Source organism: Phoxinus phoxinus (assembly GCF_949152265.1).
Source record: "Phoxinus phoxinus genome assembly, chromosome: 19".
NCBI classification, from domain to species: Eukaryota; Metazoa; Chordata; class Actinopteri; order Cypriniformes; family Leuciscidae; genus Phoxinus; species Phoxinus phoxinus.
Window position 1 is genome coordinate 11,194,312 of NC_136894.1, and position 12,663 is coordinate 11,206,974.

At 45.1% G+C, this 12,663-nt stretch overlaps 1 protein-coding gene across 11 annotated transcripts in view; it reads left to right on the plus strand.

Moving 5' to 3' along the window:
* nrsn1l (neurensin 1-like) overlaps positions 1–12,663 on the plus strand; it is a 211,529-nt gene that overhangs the window by 15,645 nt on the left and 183,221 nt on the right. For 4 of the 11 annotated variants that reach the window (XR_013795175.1, XR_013795179.1, XR_013795180.1 and 1 more), the window contains exons 2-3: positions 3,379–3,411; positions 4,467–4,652. The gene's annotated coding sequence lies outside the window, so the exon portion shown is untranslated. Of the gene's footprint in view, positions 1–3,055; positions 3,276–3,378; positions 3,412–3,777; positions 3,876–4,466; positions 4,653–12,663 lie in introns of all 11 variants that reach the window. The other 7 variants (XR_013795174.1, XR_013795177.1, XR_013795178.1 and 4 more) reach the window with 5 other exon arrangements.

Consider the following 12,663-nt stretch of genomic DNA (forward strand, 5'->3'; position numbering starts at 1 on the left):
GTCAAGTTCAAGCAGTTTTTAACTCCTGATTACAATTTTATCATTTGTGGCTGAAATACTTAATGTTCTAACCCAGAAATCACTTTTTTTTTCTTTTTGTAGAGTAACTGCTCTGTAGTAGTGTTGTCACAATACTAGAATCTCCAACTTTGAGACGATACCTTGAAAAATGTTTGATTTACGATACCACGGGGGAAACTGCATGTATACCACCATAAAGATAATTTGTTAATAGCTTATTATTGATAATATGGGTAATTTTGTTGAAATAACTTTTACCAAAAAAAAGACAGGTGAACTGTCAGTAATAATATAAGAACAAATAAACAAATTGCCAATGATAGCACAAATAAATACAATAGAATAAAGAGACTTTGAGATTTTCAGGTGGGTTTATAAGTAGTATTCAGGTAAGAAACGCTACAGAAATGAAAGTAATCAAATGTAAAATAACACTGGATCGTTTTCATTGTAAAGATTAAATGCAGATTAATGCATCGAATTAAAGTCGAGCAGCGAGTGGTTTTCTTTTTGTCTTTTGTTCTGATTAACATGACAGACAGCAGCAGGTTTATTAGGCCGCTGTCACTTTAAGAGCGTATGCGTGGATCCAATATACTGTTACGCTGCGCAGCATCTGAAGTGGCATTTTGATGTATTTACAATTTTACATTGACTGTTTAATGCAGTTCAGAGGTGGCATGAATGCATTTACTCTGCAATTACAAATGCAAATGGTGTGAGATTGTTTTAAACAAAATGTACGGGTGCTGCACTGCTCTCACAGCTGACTTTCCCCTTTTTTTGTTCTGACAATGTGTTACTAACATTTAGAAAAACTATGTTTAAAATGTGTGAATCGTTTTGAATCTGTAGAAGATAGAATCACACTTGAATGCTATCTGCTCATATGTCAGTCTTTAAAGGCAGGAAATCAAAACTGAGAGGCTTCAGTGAAAAAAATAGTGTCAAGTGAATGAGTGATTCATCCACAAACAAAAAGATACTAGCTGAAAGGCTGTCAGTGTGATAGAACAACTGCAGTCATGCTGCTGCTTCACTTAGTGCTTGGACGTGTGGTGTAAAACAGGCCTTTGACTGTCCCCACGCACTTACACACACATGCTTGCATTTATTATCATTATTTTCTTTCCCTCTCTGTTTCTTTGTCTTTCTCCCACCATCTCTATCTTTCTCTCTCTCCCCCCCACCCCCTCCAGGGTGTTAAATGAAGAACTTTTGATGTGTGTTTAACTCAAAGATGGTAGGCAGCTGGCAAGAGCTTCAAATCATGTGGCTTTTTTTTGCCCTTTGCAGCTGCTTGCAGGATTACTGCAACTTAAAGCAATGGATACACAGCACACAGTTAGCAGTGATGGACAGATTGTTTAGATGAAAAGTACATTAGAAAAATACTGTTGGCACACAAACCGCAGACAATTCATTGTAAAAAAAAAATAGCTTGGGCTTGGCAGTCATATGCTAATTCCTACATAAATGTTCTCGCTTTGCATTTGCATGTTACCAAGTTTCATTATAAATCCGAGTCATTTTGCCTTTTTAATCACAATGTGCCTTTGCTAGAAGCTTGCTTTATTAATTAGCTTGAGTATGAGGTCAAGTGGTGTCTTTATGCACTCACTGGCTGTGTGCAGGAACTTTGAGAATGTGCTTCAAACGACCTCCTCTGACTGTGGCGGCACGATCTATGAAGAGAAACGTCAGTGCTAAGTGCTGAGAATCCAATGTCATTCGTTGTAAAGGACCGCTTTACTGCTGAAGGCTGGGAATGCATAATCAGACTCTTTAAAGAAGTGTTTGGCTGTTGAGCTGGGGGAATGTGGGCTGTCACAGAGCTGCTTTGGTGCCCAGCTCTGCCTCAGCTGTTGACCACTGCCAGCTTGGCCCAGCTCAGGCAGGCAGCACAGCTGTGAACTCAGAGAACTGGCATATTTTGATCAATTGCAGCATATGTGCTCTAGAGATACGGTCAGTATTTTCTGCTCTTTAACTTTGGACTACCCTCCTGGTAAAACTATGTCATAACATCTTAAGGTGGTCAAGCTGCTCACAGTGGTTTTTGCTTGACATTCCTTTGAAACAAGTGTAGTCTTAGTAGAATATTGTTATTTTTCAGGAAATTTGTCTCAGACTCAAAGATGCAGTAGTACACAACATACACACACAACATGCAACAACAACATTTAAAAGGGAAAATAATAATTAGTCCCAGCTCCTTCCTTAACTCTTTGGATTTACTGCACAACACTGGGCCCACTTGTAGTCCAATTCACATTTACCGACCTTTGCTCAGCAATAATTTGTGTGGCAAAAAAACAGTTATTTCAATAGGAATCGATGCAATGAGGAATTTCACCTGAAGGACTTCCGGTGACAAAGAACTTTGACACGTGAATTCGACCAATAGCAAAGTGACACCTGTGTGGGTGGAGATTCAACCAAAGCTAAAAAAAAGTATGCATCAAAAATTATAAAATGGCTGTTTGGAAAGCAGTTCTTTAGGTTTGTTTGGGAGCCTGAAGAATAAGATTGGATGTGTATTTTATCATTCATGGTCCAGTATTCTTTCGCCTGCGAAATTTCACTGAGCAATGGTAAAAGTGACTGCACCTTTTAGTATTTTAGTAATTCAACTTCGTACGAATTCATACAAAAATTTTCGTGAGATCGGGTTGGCTGATAAAATGTCACAAAAACACTTTTTACAATGTAATTTGTTGGAAACATCATATTTTTAGAAAAAATGTAAGTGTGAAAGTCCACCCCAGTGTGGTGTAAACACTGTATGAAAATGTATAAGTGAGATCATACAAATTGGCCACCAATTTGCCAAACAAGTAATATTTACAATTTCCCATAAGAGTGTGTGGACTGTGCCAGGTCAAGCTAGATTTTGAAATGATGTAGGCCTAACTTTTGCTGGTGCAACACTTCAGAAACTCCAGAAACTCTAGGTCCAAGATGAATTATCTTGATAAAGTGGTTGACTGTTTAGCCTTACACTAAAATGGTCAATAGTGTTTGCTGGTTTTAGGCGGATAAAGCTGGTATCCAATTCTTGCCTAGCTGGTGTTCAGCTGATGCGCCATACAGTCTTCCATCCTGACCAGACAAGATGTTTACCAGCCCTAACCAGCTTGACCAAGATGATCTACCAGTCCAGCCAAGTTCCTACCAGCTGGTAATCTGGTTAATCTCCTTATCCAGTTTTGGATCAATGTAACAAACTACTATCTTAAGGCTTTAGAAAGATTGTAAGTTTGTACTGCATCCAGATACACATGTATTTGACATAATGCCTTGAGATAGAATCCTCTGTGTAATTTGTATGTCCAATTTAATGTTTGTGTTTTTCAGGGAATCAATTGGCTGTTAGATTCCTCTGCAAAGGTGTGTAACTCTATATTCTATAGATCAGCAAAGTATGGCACAAGGGTCCATTCATAGCCTCAGTTATTAAGCTCTGAAATATATTTTGATAGGTGTAAATGTGGGGTATATTCATAAATAATTACCAAAGAGGCTTTTTCACACTTCCTTTCCTGCTACTGAGTCCTTAGAGAGCACTTGTCAGTGACTTGTGGGTAAACTTAGCTATTGCTGATAGGGAAGAGGTGGGAAAATTTTCAATAGGCACCCCCCCCCCCCCCCCTCTCTCTCTCTCTCTCTCTCTCTCTCTCTCTCTCTCTCCCTCTCCCTCTCTCCCTCTCCCTCTCTCATGTGTGTCTCCATATTGAGTCATGAGCTCTGCTACAGGGATCAGAAGGGCTGAGGGGGAAAGTCCCGAGTCTTTTCGGTCTGCACCTGGACACACTCACATTCCACAGGCCTGAATGAAGGACCTGTATGAGTGGGTGGGTGTGTGCTGCAGTTTGTGTCCTAAAATGTAAAGTATGCTAATGCTGTATGAATCCTGTATTTCCTAACCACATGAAACAACCTTTGGAATGACATAAATTTAACAGTTGTGTTGATTTTTCTTTTCTTTTTCTACACCTTAATGTGTCTCACTCAAAATGGTCTATTTATACGACCTCTCACCAGTTTTAGCACTAAAACAGAAGTCCTTCAATTATACACACATATATCGTACTGGAGACTTCCCATTTACTAATTATAGTTATAGCAACCAGTACATTCTTCACAAATTTCTCAGAATTCAATTTTTTTGTTCATCCAATCCTTTGGAAAAGGACAAAAAGAAAACCCTAAGACTCCCAGAGTTTAGTCTCTAAAAGTATAGCTTGGGCAGAAACACACAGGTCTTTCTTCCTTGCATAGCCCTCTGACTGATTGTCTAAGTTTTTGAAAACCCAGAGCTGGAAAGGAATGCATTCCCGATAGCTTAAAATAACAGTAGGACGGGGTTTTTACACACGCTCTGGGCCAGAACCTTGTTGTTTCCGGAATCATCTTTGACCTTCTCTCTTTTGTCCATGCCACAGATTCTTGTGTGGGAGCTGAGGCCTTTCCGAGACACAACAGAAACAAGAGGCTGTGGTTCATTTCATGACTTCCTCCTCATTGTTTGCCTGTCTGTGTGACTGGAAACCGGCAGTGACAGACAGATGACTTTGGTCGCTCTTAAACCAAGCCTGTGGAGAAACTGGACCTGGGCTCCTTCAGAAGTAGTGAGTAATCAAGGCCGACGGCCGAACGCCATGCTTTTCCCACACTTCTGTAACCTGTCATGCTGACCTTGTTGCTCCACTATGCTTTTAGCTTGATGTCCAAATTGTCCCGGCACGCTGCTGCCAAGTTGCTTCAGTGGTTTACACAATCCTGTGCCCAGTGGTCATTGAGTATTTTGCTCTCCCCTCTATTTCCTTTTTCGCCCGGTTGTGTGTGTTGTGATAAGAGTGTATAGCAGGCCGTATTGAGGTCAGAGATGGGGATCTGGCCTCTTCAGCTGCATATTTAAAGCACCGCAGTGAGCACTAACTTAGAAAAACAATTGACAAGAGACGTTACAAGAGCGTTGATAGCTTAGCCAGATGCTAGGCCCCCTGCGTGGGTGTTTGCATGGATGTCTACAGTATGTCGTATGCTGTGTGTGTTTGTAGCTGTGTCCTGGGTTGACAGTTCCCTCAATGTCATTCAATGTATTAACCCTTTTGGCTATGCCCTTTCAGGACAATTGTAAAACACAATGCACACTGAAGTGCATATATGTAACCAGCGGCGATTAGGGCTGTGCGATATGACGATATATATCGGATGGACGATATAAAAAGTCTATCGATTCATATTATGCTCTATCGTTCATATCGTGGTGTCGCAAAAAACATTGTTTACGGCAAAACTTTTTTCATCATTTGGAGGACTGCAATCTTACACGCCGCCATGAGAATGCAGGCAGAAACGTGAATAACATGGCGAGTGAAGGGTGATAGAACCGGGTGTTTCCGAGCAGGACCAGCCAGGACAAACCGAGGAGCTCGTTCCTAAATGAGGGGCTACCTCTGTAGCCTGAACATGATTTGGTAAAATTTCTTTGTTTAGTTGACTATTATATTTTGATAATGAACATGCTGCTATGTCAAGTTAGCAATGCAATAAACGTGTGCGCGTGCCGTGAAGCGTCGGCGCGATCACAGGAACAGGAATCCGTTACTCCGTAATTTATGGTCATACGGATAGAAGCAAAAAATGATTCAAAACTGTAAAGCCGTAAAATACAGAAAACAAGCTCGATTCCCTTTTCTAACATCTCGGTTTCCTTTTTGTGAACTTTGGACCCTGTCGCATTGATCCGAAGCTCAGCAAAATGCTTCCTTTCCTTTTGTTAATCTGTAATTATTATTTAAGGCAAATAGCCTATATTTCGCATATAGGCCTATATATTAGTTTTAATATATTTAGCTTTATTCTGTTTTCTCCGTTCACATAAGCGCTTTAAGTGCGTGATGTGACGTTGTGTGGATCCATGTTCTACACTATCCTGCAATTTTCGCTGGTTTCAAAAAACAAAAAGTTACATATTACCTGCTATTCATTTTCACTGAAATGTAGGCCTAATTTTTTGACAGTTGGTGATAACTTACAGTATGGAAAACTAACGCCAGCGCATTCCCATTGCGACTTATCAATGATGACTGACAGCTGAGCATGGGCATTTCACTCACGTTGGATAGGCTATGCGCGTCAATATCACATTTGCTCAGTCTGTACTATTTGAATACATGATTGGTTGACTGGCAAATTAAAATAGTTAACAGAACGATAAAATAACGTTGTTAACCGGGTAATGGCCATTTCAAATAAGCGTGTCTGTTCCATAGACAGTATATAAACGGTCTGTTCAGAACGATTAAATTTAATTTGGTTTCCGGTTCTGGTTATGCTCCTGTCAAAATTTCGTTTGTTTGTTTTCGTTCATTGAACAGGTTCGGAGCCCTGATTTCTGCTACATTTTAAACATCTTCTGTCACGGAACACACACAGGAGAGAGAGGATCCAAGTGCAGTATTTATTATTAAGGGGTAATCCGTACTCACAATCCAGTCCAGGCAGAGGTCAAAACCATGTAAGCAATCCACAGACACAAGACAGGGACAAGAAACGGGTAGTAACAGGAACGGAAGTGTGGGGACATTAAACAAGGACTCCGTGACAAACACTGAAACTGACAGGGTATATATACACACAAGGGCTAATTAAGGTGACAAGAAACAGCTGAACATAATGAACACTAAGTGACAGACAGGATCATGGGAAATGTAGTGAGAATGTGGATGACACCGTGGGGAAGAGGACATCTAGTGGACACCAGGAATACACAAACCAGACACTGTGACATAATCCCCCCTCTACGGAGCGGCTACCAGACGCTCCAAGACCCACAAAAAAAAACAAAAAACAAAACAAGAGTCCAGGCGGGAGGTAGAATGGTGGAGGATCAGGGGGAGGGATGGAGGATCAGGGGGAGGGATGGAGGGCCAGGACCATGAAGGGGAACAGGAACAGGGGATGACAATCTAACCGGCGGCCGTGGCGAAGCAGACAGTCCATCGGGCGGCCAGGGCGGAGACGACAGTCCATCGGGCGGCCAGGGCGGAGACGACAGTCCATCTGGCGGCCAGGGCGGAGACGACAGTCCATCTGGCGGCCAGGGCGGAGACGACAGTCCATCTGGCGGCCAGGGCGGAGACGACAGTCCATCTGGCGGCCAGGGCGGAGACGACAGTCCATCTGGCGGCCAGGGCGGAGACGACAGTCCATCTGGCGGCCAGGGCGGAGAAGACCCCTCGGGCGGCCAGGGCGGTGAAGACCCCTCGGGCGGCCACGGCGGTGAAGACCCCTCGGGCGGCCACGGCGGAGACGACCACTCGGGCGGCCACGGCGGTGAAGACCAAGGCGGAACAGAGACAGACCCTGGCTCAGGAACTGCAACAGGCACCACCGGCTCAGGAACTGCAACAGGCACCACCGGCTCAGGAACTGCAACAGGCACCACCGGCTCAGGAACTGCAACAGGCACCACCGGCTCAGGAACTGCAACAGACACCACCGGCTCAGGAACTGCAACAGACACCACCGGCTCAGGAACTGCAACAGACACCACCGGCTCAGGAACTGCAACAGACACCACCGGCTCAGGAACTGCAACAGACACCACCGGCTCAGGAACTGCAACAGACACCACCGGCTCAGGAACTGCAACAGACACCACCGGCTCAGGAACTGCAACAGACACCACCGGCTCAGGAACTGCAACAGACACCACCGGCTCAGGAACTGCAACAGACACCACCGGCTCAGGAACTGCAACAGACACCACCGGCTCAGGAACTGCAACAGACACCACCGGCTCAGGAACTGCAACAGACACCACCGGCTCAGGAACTGCAACAGACACCACCGGCTCAGGAACTGCAACAGACACCACCGGCTCAGGAACTGCAACAGACACCACCGGCTCAGGAACTGCAACAGACACCACCGGCTCAGGAACTGCAACAGACACCACCGGCTCAGGAACTGCAACAGACACCACCGGCTCCACCGGCTCAGGAACCAGGGCGAGCAGCTCGGGCGGGGCCGGCAGGGCGAGCAGCTCGGGCGGGGCCGGCAGGGCGAGCAGCTCGGGCGGGGCCGGCAGGGCGAGCAGCTCGGGCGGGGCCGGCAGGGCGAGCAGCTCGGGCGGGGCCGGCAGGGCGAGCAGCTCGGGCGGGGCCGGCAGGGCGAGCAGCTCGGGCGGGGCCGGCAGGGCGAGCAGCTCGGGCGGGGCCGGCAGGGCGAGCAGCTCGGGCGGGGCCGGCAGGGCGAGCAGCTCGGGCGGGGCCGGCAGGGCGAGCAGCTCGGGCGGGGCCGGCAGGGCGAGCAGCTCGGGCGGGGCCGGCAGGGCGAGCAGCTCGGGCGGGGCCGGCAGGGCGAGCAGCTCGGGCGGGGCCGGCAGGGCGAGCAGCTCGGGCGGGGCCGGCAGGGCGAGCAGCTCGGGCGGGGCGGCAGGGATGGCAGTTACCTCCGGGCTGGTCTCTGGGTTAGCACCCACCAGACGACCCGATGAAGAGGCTCCTCTCCTTCTCCTCCTCCGTCTCCGGACCACCGAAATCCGAACAGCAGACACTGGCTCCGACTCAGGAACAGCAGACACTGGCTCCGACTCAGGAACAGCAGACACTGGCTCCGACTCAGGAACAGCAGACACTGGCTCCGACTCAGGAACAGCAGACACTGGCTCCGACTCAGGAACAGCAGACACTGGCTCCGACTCAGGAACAGCAGACACTGGCTCCGACTCAGGAACAGCAGACACTGGCTCCGACTCAGGAACAGCAGACACTGGCTCCGACTCAGGAACAGCAGACACTGGCTCCGACTCAGGAACAGCAGACACTGGCTCCGACTCAGGAACAGCAGACACTGGCTCCGACTCAGGAACAGCAGACACTGGCTCCGACTCAGGAACAGCAGACACTGGCTCCGACTCAGGAACAGCAGACACTGGCTCCGACTCAGGAACAGCAGACACTGGCTCCGACTCAGGAACAGCAGACACTGGCTCCGACTCAGGAACAGCAGACACTGGCTCCGACTCAGGAACAGCAGACACTGGCTCCGACTCAGGAACAGCAGACACTGGCTCCGACTCAGGAACAGCAGACACTGGCTCCGACTCAGGAACAGCAGACACTGGCTCCGACTCAGGAACAGCAGACACTGGCTCCGACTCAGGAACAGCAGACACTGGCTCCGACTCAGGAACAGCAGACACTGGCTCCGACTCAGGAACAGCAGACACTGGCTCCGACTCAGGAACAGCAGACACTGGCTCCGACTCAGGAACAGCAGACACTGGCATGTCCAGGATCCGAGCCAGACGCTCCAAATAGTCCAACATACCCTTGGCGGCCCCACAAATGGGCATCTCTAGACCAGTCTCCGACTGGGCAGTCGTGACGTGAACAGTCTCTGACTGGGCAGACGTGACGTGAACAAACTCTGGCTGGGCAGACGGGACGTGAACAAACTCTGGCTGGGCAGACGGGACGTGAACAAACTCTGGCTGGGCAGACGTGCGTTCTCCCCTTCTCCGCCCGCGATGGCGAGATGGTGGCTCTAATCCATCCCTCACCAGTCCAGGGACGAAGGGGGGCCAAGGTGGAGGGTGGTGTTGGCCTTGATCTCGACCACCTCCTCCTCTGTGACCTCCCCGGGTCCCACGAAAAATGGCTAGGCGGGTCCCCTCAAAACAATCCCTCCTCTCCCGCTCGATGGCTGGGGAAGAGAAGTTGGAACACATACCGCTGGATCCTTGCATTGTGACGGAGTCCTTCTGTCACGGAACACACACAGGAGAGAGAGGATCCAAGTGCAGTATTTATTATTAAGGGGTAATCCGTACTCACAATCCAGTCCAGGCAGAGGTCAAAACCATGTAAGCAATCCACAGACACAAGACAGGGACAAGAAACGGGTAGTAACAGGAACGGAAGTGTGGGGACATTAAACAAGGACTCCGTGACAAACACTGAAACTGACAGGGTATATATACACACAAGGGCTAATTAAGGTGACAAGAAACAGCTGAACATAATGAACACTAAGTGACAGACAGGATCATGGGAAATGTAGTGAGAATGTGGATGACACCGTGGGGAAGAGGACATCTAGTGGACACCAGGAATACACAAACCAGACACTGTGACATCTTCCATTGCATTTTTACATTTGGTATTTTATATAGCAATATTTTATGTTGGGCCTGTAAAAATTTGTTTTTGAAAAGTGTTTTAAATTTCGTTCATATTTTATATTTCTACATTCTTAATCAAACATTTGCCCTTTTTTTTGTTGAGAATATAAAATATATATATATATATATATATAAACATTTTTGAGGATATACTTAATATATACTCAATATATATATCAACTTTTATTTTATTTGATATATGCTAAAAGTATTTTCCATGTAGTAATTATATATATAAATTATTAATTGATTGAATTTACAGAAAAAGTACTATATCGTGATATATATCGTTATCGGGATATGAGATGACTTATATCGTGATATGAGATTTTGGTCATATCGCCCAGCCCTAGCGGCGATATAGATAAACACATTTGCCTGTCAGTCATACTTGTTTTATCTTATGGTGGCTTCAGGCTCTGTCATTACTATTGATTATTGCATTCAGACAGGACATCTTTGTTTTGAATTGGTATACAAGGATAACTGTAACCGCATATTTGAGGACTGAAATTTAAGAATCAACCATTTAATATAAAACAAATCAGTGACTGTGTGAACTAAATATTGCGAGTGAATGCGTCCCTCTCAATGTCTTTTGTGATTACAGCCCTAATTGCATGTAAGTGAGGGATGATTAAGAGTGTCTCGAGATAAAGAAAAAGTTAAAACACATGTGCCAATATCTTATAAATATACTATTTGTACTCATGCTGGAAACCTTGTATTGCCTTTTATTTTTTAGCAGTTTCAATTGAATGACTCTAAAGATGTCATGTGGTGTAACCAAGTAAAAAGTAGCAACATATTTTCTTTTTCTTTTTAATGTGTGTTCACATTTTAATTTGAAAGTTTGTAAACACATTTTTCAAGAAAAAAATCTACAATCTAACCTCGCCTTGTCACAAAAAAAGGACAAATTATCTGATATTTGAATTATTGACCTTAACACACAGTAATGAGGGTCTTCAGGGAACTGATATCATTTTCTGTTTTATTTTTCTGTATGTTTGTTGAACTTGCACTACATGACTGTCGTACTTGACTTGACTTGGTTGATAAAAGTTTTATTTAACTATAAGCAATTTTGTTAAACAACAATTCTAAGAAATAAGAATTGGCATTATGCCAAACTACCCCACCTCCCCCCAACCCCCCATAATAATGCTTGTATTGGTTTTGTGGAGCATTAACTTTTGTTTTCTGCAGTCAAACAAAAATACTTGTTCAAAACGAATGTTTTCATTGTCCTCCGTACTCTTCCCGGCTGTATTTGACTGATTTGTGTTCTCTCAGCTGGCTTGGGGTCCATTGACCTACTTGCTCACAATGACAGGGCTGTTTCTTCCTGGCGGTAACAAATCGTGAACGGGGGGCATCCTGCTGGCCTGGAGAAAGGGTGATGTATGGGACTCCCACCATTTCTCTCATGTCTCTTTCTCCTGCCATCTATTCTTTTGTTCAGGGGCCGCTCAGTTACCCTGTGTTAGCTCTTTCCCCTTTGACCTCCCCCACAGGAAGAACCAGTGACAGACTCTGAAATTCAACCGCTCTCCAGAGACACGTGTGTGTTACAGCTCCATCCACATCCAGGCAATGGGCCGTAGCATTGCTACAGATACTGGCGCTATTAGTTTAACTACATTTCTCAGTAGTGAGGTAGTAGTGTGGCTATTTTTCAGTACAGTAGCAAAGCTGTCTTTACCTACAGCCTATTGTATCATATTTGATAAAAATTTCCAAGGCCTTAGAAAATCTTTAATCATTTTAATAAAGTAAACATAAGAATAACTTGTATATTATTAGTAATATTTTAAGATGAACACTTATGGTGCATTCGCATGGCTGGTCGGCGTTGGCGCTTGACGGAGGGCGTCTGAAGCTTGGTGCTGATGCGACCGTCATAGTGACAGCAGCCAATTACATTACTTTTCTGGTGTTGCATGAACGCAATTGGCTAGCGTCTGCACTAGGGTATTTGTATAGGCGATCTGATTGGCTGACGCCAGTCCAGTAAATACACCGTTACTGGACTGAAGCAAATTTGGTTTACTTGATTATCCATACATCATTTTTTTTTTTTATTGCTAAAAATGGGAGTATCAACAGGCTTTTGAGGGACATTTATATGTACATCTCTCAATCATCATTGTTTTGCATTGCATTATGTTTTGACCCCAGCAATAAAAGTACAGCGCTTTGATCATGAAATTAAGCATAGGGAGATACAGTATAGAGTGACAACTGATATTTAATTGCATTTTATTTATGCTATCTGTAATCCTATTATAAAGATGTCATTGATTTACAATACAAGCTATCAGAATTTCATAATAGAAACGGTGTTGGGGAAAGTTACTTTTAAAAGTAATGCATTACAATTTGCATTACTCCCCAAAAAAAGTTACTAATTGCGTTACTTTTTTATGAAAAGTAATGCGTTA